Below are 17726 nucleotides of genomic sequence, written 5' to 3'. Positions count from 1 at the left end.
TAGTAATTGTGCAAGCCCCAGGAGGACTGCTGGCAGATTTTTTCTCCCTTTGGACCACCCTGCACAGCTCTCACCAAAAATTCTACCTTTGCTCTTTGCCCATCTTTCTGTGGACTTGGGCCAAAGTCCGTGAAGGATTTGGGGAGTAGGGGAAGATGGTCGGCAGTATTTCTATCTTTAAGTGGATATGAGTCTTCTTGGAAGCCTAGTATCTGCACGTAGGTGGGGCTATGTAGGATGGGAACATGCTTCACAACCTAAAAGTTTCTGTGGTCATTTTGTCTATTAAAAGTAAACCAGAGGAGGGCGCCTGGGTGGCGCAGTCGTTAAGTGTCTGCCTTCGGCTCAGGGCGTGATCCCGGCGTTCTGGGATCGAGTCCCACATCGGGCTCCTCTGCTGGGAGCCTGCTTCTTCCTCTCCCACTCCCCTGCTGTGTTCCTTCTCTCGCTGGCTGTCTCTATCTCTGTCAAATAAATAAATAAAATCTTTAAAAAAAAAAAAGTAAACCAGAGGAAACATAAAAATATGGGATTTTTTAAGCAATAAAATTTTGTCATTTCTATTTTTAAAGAACTAAGGTAAGAGCATATAAACCAGCTGTAATGTTAGAGGACAAGAACTCACAAGAATCCTTATATTGATTATAAATATAATAATAACAACGCATCAGACCTAGTGTCTTACCAGTTACTAAGTGTTTTTACCTGTAGTCTGGAGCAGTGGGAACTGCTGGGAGTCGGGGGCCTTCCGAGTTTAATAGTTGAAAAGCCTGGTCTTTAGGTTGGACAAGGCTCTGGAAAATGTTGTGTAGACCTGAGCAAACCATTTTCCTTCTATAGACTTCTGGGGCTTTATTCACACCAGGCTCTGATTCTGTGTCATTTTAGATTTCCCAGAAAACGTAGATGAGGAAACATAAACATCTGTGTCACTGTAGGAAAATACATTTATGCCCATTTCAGAGAAGAAGAAATAGACTCAGAGAGGTTAAATTCTTTATCCAAGGTCACACCGCTGGTTGGTGTTAGACGAAGGGTCAGAGTTTAGGTCATCTGCTGAGGTCTGGTGGGAGCCTTGGCGGCGGTCAGACCTCAGGGCCACTGATCTCTGCCATCCTCTGCCCTTCAACTTCTGGCCGTTGGTCACGGGAAACTCCATCGCGAATTGCCAGCTTCTTGTGACCTTCCCCCACGCTCTAGGCTGTGATGTGCTGAGGAAGACAGGAACGTGTCAATGAGGAGGAAAAGCCAGGTCTCTGGAGAGTAAGAACTGAGACACCAAACTGACCTGACCTCCTCTTGGAGAGAGAGACACACTCTGGGCCTCCGGAGGCTGGGCGAGGCTCCGTTCCCTGGAGGTGATGACCCCTGGAGGGGAACAGAGTTGAGGAAAGGGCCTATCATCTTCCAGAGTGAGTTTTCTGAATATCGAGTTGGAAAGAGAAAAGAAAAGGGAGGGAAGGAAAGAGGTGGAAAATCGCTATTATGTCTACAGAGATTTAGAACACAAGCCCTCCCTGTAAGAGAGGAGGGATGGATTTGACCCTGGCTCAGAAAGTAGAAGGCGGTGTTGACATAACTGAGGGTATTATTAGGACATTCGCTTATTCATTCAAAAAGTGTCAGTGAAATGCCCACTATGGGCAAGGCGCTTGCAGGGGGCCATCTATGAGGCAGGGGAAGAAGTTACAGTTAAGTGGGACAAACACAGTTAAATACATATAAAGAGGGGGAGGGGAAGTGGAATGATTTGCACTTTTAAACACAAAAGCGAGGGTGGTCAGGAACTGAGTCAATCGATGACCAAATGGGCCAAAGGTCTGGGTCAAGGTGCTGTGCAGACTCCTCTCCTGGTTTCCCTGCAAAGGCTCCACCCTATGGCAAGAGCAGTATGGTCAGAAAAGCCACATGCAAATTTGGGAAGCGGAAATGCGTGCAAGGGCTCTGCTTGGCCTGGTTCTCTCCCCTGAGGAGGAAGGCCTGCGGACAGGTTTCTGAGGGTTTGTGCCACAAAGAATGACACTACGAGGGGAAATATCCAACAGTTAATTAGAGCCAGCCCACTTAAGGGAGTCTCCATTTACCCTCCAAGGGCCCATCCAGTCGCTTGTGAACCCCGTCAGTGTCCCTGTCGTGCCCGCGGCCCTCAGTAGAGCACAGGATAATCTGAATTCCTCCTTTGCCCTTCCTCTGCTCCTCTCGTGTGTACTTGCTCGTGCGCTCACCTATTTCACGGACTCATAGATGCCAGGACTTCGGATTCACACTGCCCTCAGCATGGTTTCCTCCCTGGCCCTCGGTGTCAGAGGGCCTTAGAACACGCCCACGAGAACGTATTCGTTCTTTGTTTAACCAGGGGGGGACCCAGAGCGCCAGCTTGGCTCCATAGTTCTGAAATAGATCCCTCGGACATGCGGCCAAAACACTCTGGAATATCTCTGCAGGCCATTTAAGCCTGTTGCTTTGCGTTCTGAGAGTCTGCAGTTGTTGTTTAACTGACGGAATGAGTTACCAAGGAAGGGTGTGTAAAGTCCATTCTTGGAGATCTTTACAAGAAGGATCTACTCTAGGTTTGGATGAGTTCCTTTTGCCTACAGATCTCTCTTCAGTTCTGCTCTGTGGCTTTTGCTTGTGCTAACAGACAATTCCTAATGGATCCCAGTCTTTAGGTTTGCTGCTAAACTCTAATTTTGTTGCAGGAGGACAAGTTCGGACCCATCATACATGATCGTCATCAAAGAAGATAAAACGGTCTCAAACATATTGTTTGAAAGGAAGGAGCGGGGCGCCTGCGTGGCTCAGTCGTTAAGCGTCTGCCTTCGGCTCAGGGCATGATCCCGACGTTCTGGGATCGAGCCCCACATCAGGCTCCTCCGCTGGGAGGCTGCTTCTTCCTCTCCCACTCCCCCTGCTTGTGTTCCCTATCTCGCTGGCTCTCTCTCTGTCAAATAAATAAATAAAATCTTAAAAAAAAAAAAAAAAAAAAAAGGAAGGAAAGAGCCCTGAAATTTTCATCTGCAGAAATCCTGGTGGAACCTTGAGGGACCATCTGAGGAGACGGTGGAAATTACAGAATAGGGTAAAAGACAGTGGCTCTTTTCGAAACCATCAAGAGGGAAAGGAATGAAGACATCAGCAATACATGAAAGGATGTCCTGGTTAGTCATTATACAGTCGACATAAAATATGAACTGTTCTTTCCTTCTCCATCTGATTCACGTTTGCACTTTATATTCCCTATTCTTTTTTTTTTTTTTTTTTTTTACATTCACTGGGCTATGAGCAGTGAGTCACTATTTTAACTGATGGCTCTTGCAGGCAGGATGACACCTGCATTGATCCTGGAGGTGTTTAGTGGACAATTAGAGAAACCCTACCATGTGACATGAGCGTTTTGGGCGGATGCCTGGCTTGACTCTGCCACTTGAGCCCCCAACAGAGTTGGAGATGCAGAGAGAGGCATCAGGGGGCCCGGACTGGAAACAGGGATGCAGAGGGAGGTCATCGTTGAAGTCGTGGTGTGGGGGTGGATGCAGCCCAGGGAAGCGGGCGCAGGAACAGGAGGAGAGGGCAAGGGGTGCAGGAGTTCCGGGTTAGCACAGGAGGAGGTGAGGAGCAGCAGGAGGCAGGGGAGCACGAGCGCGAAGTGCCACGTCGCAGCCCTGGAGGGAGCTGGGACTGTGAAGGACGGCGTGGTCCGCGGAGTCAAGGGCAGCACAGCCGCTGGCAGAAAGGAGCTGCGGGAAAGCCACCAGACGGTGGTGACTGCAAGGCCGGAGGTGGCTTCTGAGAAGGTGGGCGCAACAGAGCCCTGAAACAGAAACCCGACTGCTCAGGCGCCCACGACGGGTGATTGTGATGGCCTCGCCAGGACTGGTGGTGCAGCGAGGGAAGAGCGAGGGTGAGCGAGCACGTTCACCTACATGGTTTTGCTCTTGAAGAAGGGAGGTCCACTGAACGTCTGTGCAGGGAAGGAGCTTCTGTGAAGAGGGACTGAGGAAGCAGGTGAGGCGGTAACTGAAGGAGCTGGACAGAACCAGATTAAGAACAAATGAGGAGACTCTCACCTTGAAAGAAATAGCTATGCGTGGAGAGGAGGGAACCCCCAAATACATACACCTTCTCGTTGTGTAAAATCTAAGCAGTACCGTGACATTGTGGCCGAGGCCGTGGACCCTGGAGTCAGACTGCCAGGGTTCCAATGACAACTTTGACCCTAACTCATCTGTGTGACCTCGGACATGTTACTCAAGCCTCTGTGTCTCAGTTTCCCCATTTTCAAAATGTGGAAAAGAATAGTACCTACCCTGTAAGATTATATAGGTATTTATATATCTGTAGATGGATGGATGGATAGGTAGGTATCAAATGCTTAGAACAGCATCTGGCGTATAGTAAGTACCAAATCAATTAACATAAAATGAAGAGAAGTCCTGGGAGTGTGAGGGAAGTATCTAGCACTTAACTGAGTCAGTCTCTAACAGAATATGTCTCATCTAAGTTTCCTTCTTGGAGCCGGTCCACGTTGTGTGTTTTTGTTTTGCTGTTTGTTCGTTCCCCTCACTATTTAACCCTTCGTCTAATATAGGAAACCAAACCACAGCATCTGTGCCCTTGCGGTGACTAAATGTTTCTGGTCCCATTTGGTGGTGAACCCCAGCTGAGATCCTGTCAGATGCTGTCTGATGCTTGCATTCAGGCCCAGAAAAAAATGTGCTGGACTCCTAAGAGAATTGAGTTTTCAAACTGAAAACTCAGAGACTTGAACTATGAGTAATATAAAGTATTTGAGTCAGTAGGAATATAGTTTTATTTATAGAAGTAATAACAGGAATATTCCATACAAGCATTTTATACACAAAGCACTTCAGACACAAAGAGTTGGAAGTGCATTTTTATAGATTATTCACACTGAGTCTAGGATACTTGGTTACCTATTGTCATCTTTCAAAAAACAGAATCTTGTCTCATCTCTTGAATGCAAATTAAGCGGCTCAGGCTTAGCTGGTACAGGTCACACAGAATCTGGAGCTCACTCTAGAATGTGCTTTGACCTCAATTCTTATACTCTGCTATACTCATGGCAGAACGAACAGCAGGTGATGAGTCAGTCCAGAAAACACCACAAACAGACCCTCCTTCAGGGTGTGGCAAGTGTGAGGGAAAGATAAACTTTAAACAAAGCTGTATTTATCATATAACAATGCCCCCATGAGAGCACTTTGTTTCTGTAGGCAAATATTCTTAATACATTTTTTTCCACTGCTCAAGAACTTTCAATGGCTCCCCAGTGCCAATGGATTCACAATGGCACCATGCAGAGGCTGGGCTTTTCTTGCTTACAAGGACCCCTGATGGCTTAGCTGAAATTGTCTAAGATCTGACTGGAATTCAGGATTAATTACACAGTGGGAGAGAGACTGAAGGCTTTATGACGGTACTGGAGTGTGCTTTGTTTGGGCATTAAAAAGTCCAAATATTTTAGCCTCACACTCAACTCTCTTCATTACCTGGCATAGTACCCCAAGCCTATCTCCCACCCTGCACCCACTCAGATGGTCTGTTTAGGGTACACTGCGGTCTTGCTTGTCTACGAAACTCATCTGCGCTGTCCCACCTCTCTGCCGTCTGTCCTGCTGCTGTCCCAGCCAGTGGTGCCCTTGGCATTGGCCAAAGGAACCTCTCTTTTCTTTATGCTGCTACATTTATAACTAATGATCTTTTTTTCCTGGCCCTCTCATTTTATTTAACTCTTAAATCCATTGTCATCCTGTAAAATTCAGACCGTACAATAAACTCTCCCAATCCACGGTTTACTCGGAAATAATCAGTTACCAGTTTGACATGTGTCTTTCCATCCATTTTTCTAAACATTCACGTGCTTGTGAATACATAGGTAAATATTGTTTTGTTAATTATTTTTTTAATGTTCTGTATTTTATCTTTTAATTGATTATAAATCCCCGGAGGGGAGGTTTGGGGGTTTATGGTTGTTTCATTTCCCACGGTTTAGAATAGTCTCTGAAGAAAACAGCAGTTTCCTAAAAGCACCATTGGCGCAGGATGGGGTTGATACGTGGAGAAGTGGTGGTGAGCAGCTAGGCTCCTGGGACTGGAACAGTGGCTCTGAAGATGATTTGAGTTGAGTTCAAATATTGATGGTAATACTCTCTCAATATGAGGTAACTCACTTGGTACAATAACCAGGGAGGTAGGTCTCCCCGTTTCACTGGTGGGAACATGGAAACTTGAAGTGATTACATATTTTTCCACCACCACACAGCGAATGTGCAGCACAGCCTAAATCTGAACCCACATCTTGCTGGCTCTAAAGTCCTTATTGTTTCCGGGAGATTCTACGCCCTGGGAGACTGAAAAGAATGAGCATGATCACGGTGACAAGGACACCGAAAATGCCGAGTTATTTACTCTTTCAACTGTGTGGCTGCTGGAGGAAAGACAAGTGAATGGGGATCCTTGTCAACCTTCGGGGTGTCCTGTTGAGGAATCCGATTAAAAGGACTTCTCTTCAGACACCCCGACTTCACGAAGCTTGCCTCCTTTCTTACCTGTGCTGGCGTCTTCCTCTTAACTGCTCTTGCCCTTCGAATTTTGTTGCCTGCTTGACTCTTTGCTATTGCCTTGAAGGGCACCTTTCCTTCTTTTGTCTCCCTCTGGTTTTTACCTGTCCGCTCCTCTAGAGCTGTGGCCCCGAACCCGTAGTTCATAAATGGGGAGGCTGCAGGCAAAATCAAGCTGATGTAAAGTAAACGGGGGGACCTCTGAGGCAATTTCCCAGAACTGGTTTTGTCTGTAGATTTTTCTGTTTATGCAAAATAGAGCCTATGGAGGGTTTTGGGTAAACTACCTTTTCCTTTATCTGCTTCTTTCATGTTGGATTTCTCCACATTTCAGCAGCAGCCCTTCCTTGTTCGCCCACTGCATCTGGTGTTCTCTTCCTGGACAGGCCCCACCAGGCCCACGGCTGCTTCTGCTCCTACAGCGTATGAGTGGCCCCCAGGCTCTACCTGTTGCACTGATTCTCTTCTGACATCTGACCCCCGTTTCTAACACCAACTTTGTACCCCCCCTTTGTATTTCTCACGGCATCACCACGCCAACCTGCTTCCTCTTCCTCCCCGTGGCCACGTCCTTCTCTTCAGATCGCCCATCCTGATGAGCGTCTCTGTCCTCCAGGCTCTCCAGATCGGAAACCTGGGGGGAGCCTAAATCCCTTCCGCACATGCCCTCCAGTGCGGTGCGTCAGCCACGGGTCCTTATTGAGTTAGCCTTCAAACAGCTCTTCTCTGAGGCCATCGCTTCTCCCTTAGATCAGGCCACTTACTTCTTCCAGTTTATGTCATTAAACTTCTAAATTGTCCCTCTGCCTCAGACATGGTCTGGTACCCAAATCTGCTTACAACCTCTCAAAGGAACCCCAGTTCTTAGGGGACAAAGGGCAAAGCCCTTCTAGTTATGAGCCCTGCTGCTCTTCTGATCTCCTCCTTTGTGCCGTGTCTTTGTTCTCGGGCTAAAATGAACAGCCTTATTTCACCAAATCTAATGCACCATTGATTGTAACACATACCACTATTTCATGTTGCACTAAGAAAGGGGAGGGGGAAACACCACCAAGTAACTATAACTTATCATCAATTGTAAGCTATATGCCAACTCTGAGATACTGAAATAGGAAAAATTGTGTGGCCTAGCGGCTGTGAAATAGAGTCTGCTGTTTCCTTTCTGCCCACTGCACTCTCACACAGGTTACTCCCTCTGCCCTTCATGTTCGTACTTCATTAGAACCCCTGGGGCATCAGAAGAACTTCCCGCTCATCCTTCAGGATCCTACTTCCATGTCCCCCTTTTCGGGAAGGCTTCCCTGGCCTCCTTTGACAGTTATGAGCTCCCCTCTCGAGTTCTCTCTGCTATGGCAGTTAGCACATGGCCCTCATTACTTGTTCTAAGCCTCCCCACCCTTGGGGAACAGAGACCGTGTTCTACTCATCTTTGTTTCCCTGTTGGGCACGTGTTGGGAGAGTTGGGAGATGGTTGGTATTTAATGAGTGTCTTAGTCAGCTTGGGCTTCCATAGCAAAATACCATAGATTGAGTGACTTAAACAACGCACTTATTTCTCACTGTTCTGCGAGCTGGGAAGTCCAAGACCAATGTGCCAGCAAGGTAGGTTTCATTCTGAAGCCTCTTCTCTGGGCTTGCAGGCAGCTGCCTTCCCTCTATGCGCTCAAGTGACTCCTCCTTACGTGCTCTTGGGGGAAAAGGAAGAGCAATCTCTGTAATCTTTTCTTATATTCCACCATGTGGGCCCACCCTCATGACCTCATCTAAACCTAATAACCTCTCAAAGACCCCATCTCTAAATATGATCACATTAGGGGTTAGGGCTTCCACATAGGAATTTGGGGGTGAGGGGACACAATTCAGTCCAGCAATTAGCGTTTGGTATATAAAGTAATGGACTAATGGACATTATCCTGACTCATACCCTCGGTTTACCCTGAATTACTTCCTAGACGCACCTTGACTTGGATTGACCTATCTGGTGGCCCTTGACCTGTCCTTGGCCAATGTTTTGTTTCATCCCTGTACTCATATAGCACAAATGATACATTAAGGTTCATCACTGATCCAGCCAACTAGATGTCCTAACCTCCTTGAAATATGCATTTCTTGGATTCTCTATGGCATTTAGCACAAGCCCTAGCACAAATTGAAGACTTAGTCATTCTTTTTTGAAAGCTCTACCTGCCCTTTACAATTGGGGCAGAATGTGAAAGCTGCTGAGAAATTGCCTAAGTCTTAGATTTAGGATTTTAGTTGCAATGGGATCTATTTTGCACAGAAATGTTTTTGATAACATCAAAACATTACTTGTTCAAATTACAGAACCTGATTACTCTTAGAACTCTTTCTCCAGTGTTTAATTTTATTCTTTTATTCTCCCGGTGAATAATTGGTGATTAGAATATCTTGTTTAGCTATCAAGAGCATCACATGTGGCAAATTGTCAGGCTCATTGTAATAATTTTTAATTTTTTTGGCCAATGACTTGAAAACGTTTCACTCTGAGGCCTCAGATGCCTTTTTCCCACCACAAGTAAACCTTATTGACCCCATTTCAGTCCAGTTTAGTCTGTTCAGTTCATTTCGCTGTGAATGTTCTTGTAGAGGTACTTAACGATATTTCTAGATCTGTGAATTGTTATAAGCATAATGGGTTTTTAAAATAATCTTCACCGTAGCTGTTGATTTTGCTAATCACAAATTATTTCTGTAGTCTGTATAATGGGTGAGGAACCAAGCTGAACAAAAAGCTGGTTAGGTAGTTTTCTCTCTTCACTTGATTCAAAGGAAAGGAAAGTCTGACCAAGGATATTGAGTCTAGGGTACAAGTCCATTTTATGACTATTAACTTCTTGATGCAAGCTCATCAGTCACAATTTGCGTGCTTCCAATGAATATGATTGCAGAGTGTTCATAATCAAAAGTAAATCCAATTTGTGACTTTACCTAAAAGATTTGATTCACTGAACATTGTCAAGTGGTCATACTAAGTGTGGTAAAAGATGGTATTTCATGATTAATAATGCCTAATAGGAAGATTAGCTAAAGAATATTCGAGACGGTCATGTACTGTCTGAAGTATGATTGGAGTGTGATTGGAGTCAATGACTGTTCAAGTGCATATTGAGTTCTAATGGGAAAAAGGAAGATTTCTTGGTTATCAAAAGAAGGGGCGGCCAGACCAATGAGAACAATATGTAATAGGTAGTTCAAGTTGTGAGCCAAGTTCTTTTAAATCGGTTTTAGACGAGGGAAGCCTATGAAAGTCGATGTTCCCCTTGCAAGGTTCAGCTCTCCTCTTTGTTGCCAGTAAATTTTGTAACAGCTTTGTTGCTCTGATACCTCCAGTTGAAATGTCCATATACGCCTAAGTTATATGTCAAGGACAAGACTATGAAGCAAGTGAAACTTGTCTTTGAATCCCCACCACTTACTCATTCTGGACCTTTTGCACTATTTGGATCTTCTTATTTACTGTCCCCTCCTGATGCAAATCACAACTGCCTTCCCCTTGCTGTAGGCAGCCCTGATCCCCACGAGTCCCCCGACCACAGTCCATGCAGGCCTATTCGACTATTCAATATCCTCCGGTCTGCTCACTCCACTGTGGCTGGTCTTACTCTAACTAGGTATTAAGAAAGCACACAAGACAATGAAGATATTTCACGATGAGGTCTAGACTCATACTTTGAGGGATACTGTCACACTGGAGCATATTTAAAGGACAGGAGAGTGGAGTACTTGACAGAATTTCACATACATGGGCACTAGAAGGCACTGGGATCTGGGGAGGAGAGTTTAGTCTGGTGCTTAAAAAATTACAAAAGATGAGAAAGCTGCCTTCTTGTGAAACTGTGTCATCATCACCATCATCACCTTTTATGAGGATCCTTGGCATGCTCTATATTTTATGAACATTAGCTCTAATTCTCACAGCAACCCTACAAGACTGGTATTCGTGTCCTGGATAAGGATCAGGCTTGAATCTTAAGAGCTAAAAGGCTGCTTAGAGGCCATGCACTTTAACATTCCTCCCAATACAGAGCCAGTAAACATGAATTCCATGTGCCATTAAGTTATAGGACTGGAACCCATGGATGGCAGTTGCAAGGAAGAGTTTTTGGTCAATCTGAAATGGAAATTTCTAACAGAGTTGCTTTAAGATGGCATGGCTTTCGGCAGGAGACATGCAGTTCCAGTCACTGGAGGTGTGTGCAAGCCGCGCTGGACACCCACATGACAAGGACGCTGCGGAGAGAGGTCATGCCTCAGAAGCAGAGATGAGACGAAAGCACTGTGAGGGTCCCATTAAATTCTAATTCTGAATCTAAGTCATGAATGGCATATAATGTTAATAGTGCATTCCTCCTCCTGCTCATGGCCTCCAGGATTATGAAATTTCCAGAAAGAACACCATCTGTAATATGCGGGCAATCTGTGAGGTTTAGATCTCTCTGTGTGTACAGGACCCTGAAATCGAGGTCAGCATTAAAGCAAACACCATGATGCCCGTGCTCGAGAGCTTATATCTTCCATTTAGTTCAAACCGCGGCTCCAAAACGGGTCTAACTGGGGTGAAAGAAAGTTGTTAGCAGGTCTGGTTCCTTCTGGACACTTTAAGGAAGTATCTGTTTTCTTGCCTTTTGCAACTTCTGGAGACCACCTATATTCTTTGGGTCATGGCCTCTTCCTCCATCTTCAAAGCCAGGAAAGTAGTCTCTTTATTTTTTATTTATTTATTTTTTTTAATGATTTTTTATTATATTATGTTAGTCACCATACAGTACATCCCCGGTTTCCGATGTAAAGTTCGATGATTCATTAGTTGCGTATAACACCCAGTGCACCATGCAATATGTGCCCTCCTTACTACCCGAAAGTAGTCTCTTTAAATCTCTCTCTGATTCTGCTTCTGTAGTTACATTTTCTCTGACCCTGACCTTCCTATTTTAAGGGCTCATGTGATTATACTGGGCCCATCTGGATAATCCAGGGTGATCTTCCCATCTCAAGATCTTTAACTTCAGTACATCTGCAAAGTCCCTTTGTTGTGTAAGGTAACACAGTCACCGTTTCCAGGAGTTGGGACGTGGATATCTTTGGGGGACGATTATTCTGCCTACATGGTCACGTGAACTCAAGTGAATTATTACCTCTCCAAGCCTTGTTTTTTTCATGTGCAGAATGATGGTAATGATAACAGGTTTCTCAAAATATTGTGAAAATATAATGAGATAATGCATCTAGAGTACTTAGCACAGAGCCTGGTACTTTCGTAAGCACTTAAGAAATTATGCTTTAAGAAACGAGAAAGACAATTATCATATGATTTCTCTCATCTATGGAACATAAGAACTAGGAAGATCGGTAGGGGAAGAAAGAGATAAAGAAAGGGGGGTAATCAGAAAGGGGAGTGAAGCATGGGAGACTATGGACTCTGAGAAACAAACTGAGGGCTTCAGAGGGGAGGGGAGTGGGGGAATGGGATAGGCCGGTGATGGGTAGTAAGGAGGGCACGTATTGCATGGTGCACTGGGTGTTATACACAACTAATGAATCGTCAAGCCTTGTATCAGAAACCGGGGATGTACTGTATGGTGACTAACATAATGTAATAAAAAAACATTTAAAAAATCAATAAAAAAAAAAAAAGAAAGGAGAATGGAAAGACAGAGTAGAATCAATTCTCATGCAAAATGGCTGTCACTGACTCAAGCTGTTTCCACACCTCTGTTTGAACAAAATGAAGAGGACAAAGCTAGTGTAAGTGGGAAAACTGCCAAAATTTGTATATTGTCAAAACCATTATCATCCTACAACCAATATACTCCTGTGCCCCCAACTGCTTATTCCAGTTTTAGACAGCTTTAATAATTATAAAGTTCATCCTGGTATTAAGCTAAACTGCCTCTTAATAATGGCTTTCCTGTAGTTCTGTTTGCACCTGCCAGCTTGCTTATTGCACATCTAGTGGTTCTCCTCATAGACAGTGTTTCCTTAGCCTTTTGAAGACAACTAGCATATTTCCAGTCCCTTCTGCCCCACCCTTGAGCTTTCTCTAGAGCAAACAAGCCCAGTTCCTCATACTAAAATTTAACATAAATCAAGGTTGTTTTTGAGGCAGCAGAAAAAAAGAACTGAAACACTAGGTTTTTTCCCCCCCTTTTTTTTGGACCACATCCTCTTATTCATCTTGAACATTAGGATGAATAGACTATGAATACGGGATGGAGGAAAGCCAAAGAGGCTCTCCATGTTACCACCACCAATACCCTGGCTCAAACCACTGTTATTTTTTTTCCAAGACTACTGCAATAGTCTTCTAACTAATTACTCCTTCCTCTTCCCCCTGCCCCAACCCCCACCCCTCCCCCTTCTTCCCCCTCCCCCTTCCCCTCCTCCTCCTCCTCTTCTGGCCTGTGTCCCTATCTTATAGATAAGTCTACTGATGCAGAGTTTAAATAAGTAATTTACTTAAGGTCATGCAACAGTAAGTGGAAAAATTGACACCAAGACTGTTTTCATTTACAGCCTATTAGAAAATGAAGGACAGCCAATGAAATCAATAATTAGGGCATAAAAGCACACTAGATGAAATGAAAATAATGCACATTTGAAGATAACTTTAAAAGACTTAGGGTTCTGGTCTAAGAAAGATGGACTAAACACACTGCACCCCATCTCTTCTCCTGAATGCAACTAAAAGTCCTCAACTGCATGAGACAGCTATGTGAAACCTTTAAAAGATAAATGGCAGGGATGCCTAGGTGGCTCAGCTGGTTAATCATCTTATGATCTCAAGGTCCTGGGATAGAACTCAGATGGGAGCCTGTTTCTCGCTCTGCCTGCCGCTCCCCCTGCTTGTGCTCTCTCTCTCTGATAAATAAATAAATCAATCTTTAAAATAAATAAATAAATGGCAGGATGCAGATTGAGGAATAAGACCTGAATTTGAAATTTAACCCAAACTGGTGAATTTACGAGTTTTTCCCTCCAGTATCACAGAGCCTGGACTCAAATGCAGCCCAAAATCTGAAAGGCCCCCTGGCTGTTGTCAGGAAGAGATTTAAGAGAAGCTCTAGATTTCTGTTTCAAACGGCAGGGAAAAGGAGATTCTATGGAACAGAGAGAGTGGAGAACACTCCAGGTTTTGCCCCTATTTTCTCCTATTCCAAACCCCAAGCAATAAAGGAGTAGCAGTATTTTTGTTTTTGTTTTTGCTTTTTTTCTCTGTCCTCCTGCTTGGCGCTAGTCATAGGAAGTACCCTACAGAGTAGAAAAAGTTAAGATTCAGTTTTCTGGCTGGAAGTCCCAGTGAGCTAAAACAATTTGGTGAGATTGCAGAGAGAAGGGAAATCAAGAGTAATTCCCTAACATTATATATGAATACTGGGCCTACATTTGATATGCACATATATGGATCTGAGCATACCACAGGATTAGAAGACCTGGTGACAGGTTAGACCACACCCCAGCTGCCAAACACACATGTGGGACAGAATAACATTGAAAACACTTTGAAATTGAACTGATACTGGAAACATCACCCATAGAAGGCAAGTTAGAACATGTGGCTTGAACGGAACTTGGACAATTGCCTACTAAAACAAAAAAGTCATTTCCCTAAGGATTTAAACAAGATTTGGAATCTCATAACATAACATTCTAAATGTGTAAGACTCAATCCAGAGTTATTTAGGAGAGAGGGGCAGAGAGAGAGAGAGAGAGAGAAAACACAGGGAAATCTTAACTCTCAAGAAAACACAATGAACAGTGTCAACTCTGGGATGAGACAGATTATCTGTAAGAAAGAAGAGTAAATGCTTTTGAAACAAACAGAAAGTAGACTATCTTGGTGAGGAAATAGAATACTAAGGAGAACCAAATAGATACTTTGAAAAGTGAAAAATAGTGAAGGGTATTAAGGAGGGCAAGTATTGCATGGAGCACTGGGTGTTATATGCAAACAATGAATCATGGAACACTACATCAAAAACTAATGATGACTAATATATCATAATAAAAAAAAATTTAAAAATACAATAAAAGTGAAAAATAAAATGTCCAAACTGAAAAATTCACTGGATGGGCTCAATAGTAGAACAGAAATGATAGAGGAAAAATAGATCAATGGAAATCATGCAATATTAATAGCACAGAAGATTTTAAAAATGAACAGAGCTTCAGGGAACCGTGGGAAATACCAAAAGCTCTAACATCAGTGTTGTATCATCAGACTCTCAGAAAATGAGAAGAAAGAGCATGGAGTAGAAAAATTATTTGATGGAATAATGGCTGAAAACATTCTAAATCTGACAAAAGACACATTTTTTTTTAAATTCAAGAAGCTCAGTAAATTCCAAACAGAATAAACTCAAATAAGTCCATCTCCAAACACGGCATAATCAAATGATTGAAAGCAAAAGACAAAGAGTAATCCTGAAATCAGTCAGAGGAAACCAGTGTATCTCAAGGATATGAATGGTGGCAGATTTTTCACCAGACAAAAGTGATACATTTTAAAGGGCTGAAAGAAAAAACAGTCAACTCCAAATTAATAACCAGTGAAAATATCCTATCCAGTGACTGTTCTGTCAAGAATGAAAGTGAAGTAACATTTCTCAATGTAGAAAAACTGAAAGAATGTGTCATAAGCAGACCTGCTGTAAAGGAAATGCTAAAGAAAATTATCCAATGGAAGGGAAATGATATCAGAGGTCTGAGGGAGAGGGAACGTTTGGTAAAGTGGGAGTATAAAAATAAATGCATCGTGAACATGAAAAAAATTCTTGAGATCAATGGTGATATTGATTGCACAACCAGGTACTTAATGACACTGAGCTATATGCTTAAAAATGGCTCAGATAGTAAATTTTGTGTTATAGGTATTTTATCACAATTTAAAAAAATTTTAATAGAATAAAATAAAAGCAATTACTGTATGTAAGCCACCATATTAATAAACCAAAAAAGAAAAAAGCCACGTAATCATTTAAGTTGATGCAGAAAAACCCACTTAAACACTTCACGAAACTCAACATCCATTCATAATCAAAACCATCAGCAAGCTAGGACTAGAAGGAAACTTTTTAAACCAAACAGAGGACATGTACAAGGATCCTAAAGCTAACATCATACCTAACTGGTGAAAGACTGAATCCTAGCTCTCCATACTGGGAACAAAGGAAGGATTCTACTCTCGCCAGTCCTCTTTGTTATTATACTGGAGGTTCCAAGCAACACAAAACAGGAAAGAAAAATAAGTAAAAGACATAAAGATCGGAAAGGAAGAAGTAAAGCCTCCCTATTCACAGATGACATTGCCTATATAGAAAATTATCTATATAGAAAATGACATGGAATCTACATAAAAGTTTCTACAGCTGAGTTTCGCAAGATTGCAGGCTAGAAAGTCAACATACAAAAATCAATCATATTTATATATGCTAACAATGCAGAAACTGAAACAGAAATAAACAAAATAATATCAATTTCCGTAGATCCCCCCCCAAATGAACTATTTAGGTATAAATCTAAAAATCATGTATAGACTTAGATCTACAAAATGCTGATGAAAGAAATCAAAGAAGGCACAAATAAAAGAGAGAGACATACTGTGTTCTTTTAAATCTCTTGGATTATTCTCAGTGGATCGGAAGACTCCAGAAGGGTTAAGATGTCAATTCTCCACAAACTGATCTATAATTTTAATGCAATCACAGCTGATTTTTTTTGTAAATACAGAAACACTGATTCTAACATTTATATAGAAAGGGAAAGGAACTAGATTAGCCAAAACAATTTTGAAAAAAGAAGAACAAAGTTGGAGGACTGAAACTTCCTTTTTTAAAGACTTACTATAAAACTACAGTAATCAAAATGTGTAGCACTGGCAAAGGGATAGACACATTAGGTCAGTGAACAAAACAAGAGTTCAGAAAAAGACGCACACAAATATGGCCAACGGGCATTTGGCCAAGATGGAAATGCAATTCAGTAAAGAAAATACGGTCTTTTCAACAAATGGTGATGAAACAATGGGATATCCCTAAGCAAAATAATGAATCTTGACATAACCTCACGGCCCATACCAATGTTCAAAATTGATGACACATTTACGTGTAAATTGTACAACTATAAAACTTTTTAAAGCAAGCATAGAAAAAAAAGTCTTTGTGGCTTGGAGTTAGGGAAAGCATTTTTAAATTTAACGAAAAAGCACGATCCATAAAAAGAAAAAAATAAGGATAACTGGATTACATCAAAATGAAAAACTTTTGCTCTGTGAAAGATACTGTTAAGAGAATGAAAGCCAAGCTATATACTTGGAGAAATATTTACAAGTCATATATATGACAAAGGACTTATATCCAGAATATAGAAAGAATTCTCAAAACTCAACAGTAAGAAAATAAACTACCCAAGTAAAAAATGGGCAAAGGACTTGAAGGATACTTCACCAAAGATGATATACAGATGGCACATAAGGACACGTGGATGCTCAACACGTGAACAGTTAGAGAAATGGGGATGAAAAGCATGATGAGATACCACCACACCTGTTAGAATAACTAAAATAAAAAATACTCACACACACACACATCAATAACAATGTGATGTGGAATAGAACTTGTGCGAATTACTGCTGAGATGTCTATATATAAATCCAAGGGCTTCCATACTGACATATTTGACATTCTTTCGCATGCCATGTTTCAAAGAAATGTTTCACTTAGTGAATTATTCTATTTGAAAGATTACTCTTTATTGTGATTGTTTCTCAGGATAATTCCATCATCAAGAAATGTTATAATCAGAAAAATATGTATATTGACGATGCCGAGAGCCGAGGAGGACTCAGAGCCCCTGGAACTGTTGTATGTTGCTGGTGGGAATGAATTTAATTGCCCCAAACGATGAAATACCACTCAGGAATAAAAAGGGGCAAGTTAGGGGAGCTTGGGCGATTCAGTCGGTTGAGCGCTGGACTCTTGGTTTCAGCTCAGGTCATGATCTCAGGGTCATGAGATGAGCCCCAAGTCGTCGTCGGGCTCCGTGCTCAGCAGGGAGTCTGCTTAGGATTCTCTGTCTTCCTCTTCCTCTGCCCTTTCCTGCCATGCTCTCTCTCTCTTTCAAATAATT

General features: G+C 42.6%; 1 long non-coding RNA gene across 1 annotated transcript; it reads right to left on the bottom strand.

The window, feature by feature from the left end:
* Positions 1–791: 791 nt before the first annotated feature.
* On the bottom strand, positions 792–16286 carry LOC103667749. The gene is made up of 3 exons (XR_569847.2): positions 16200–16286; positions 1289–1368; positions 792–1211 (listed from the first exon to the last, which is right to left on the bottom strand). It is a non-coding gene; the product is annotated as an uncharacterized LOC103667749 (long non-coding RNA).
* Positions 16287–17726: the final 1440 nt, after the last annotated feature.

The sequence above is a fragment of the Ursus maritimus genome, unplaced genomic scaffold (genome assembly GCF_017311325.1).
Source record: "Ursus maritimus isolate PB19 unplaced genomic scaffold, ASM1731132v1 scaffold_7, whole genome shotgun sequence".
Classification (NCBI taxonomy): domain Eukaryota; kingdom Metazoa; phylum Chordata; class Mammalia; order Carnivora; family Ursidae; genus Ursus; species Ursus maritimus.
The sequence above is the reverse complement of the archived record's forward strand: the minus strand, read 5'-3'. Positions and strand labels throughout refer to the sequence as shown.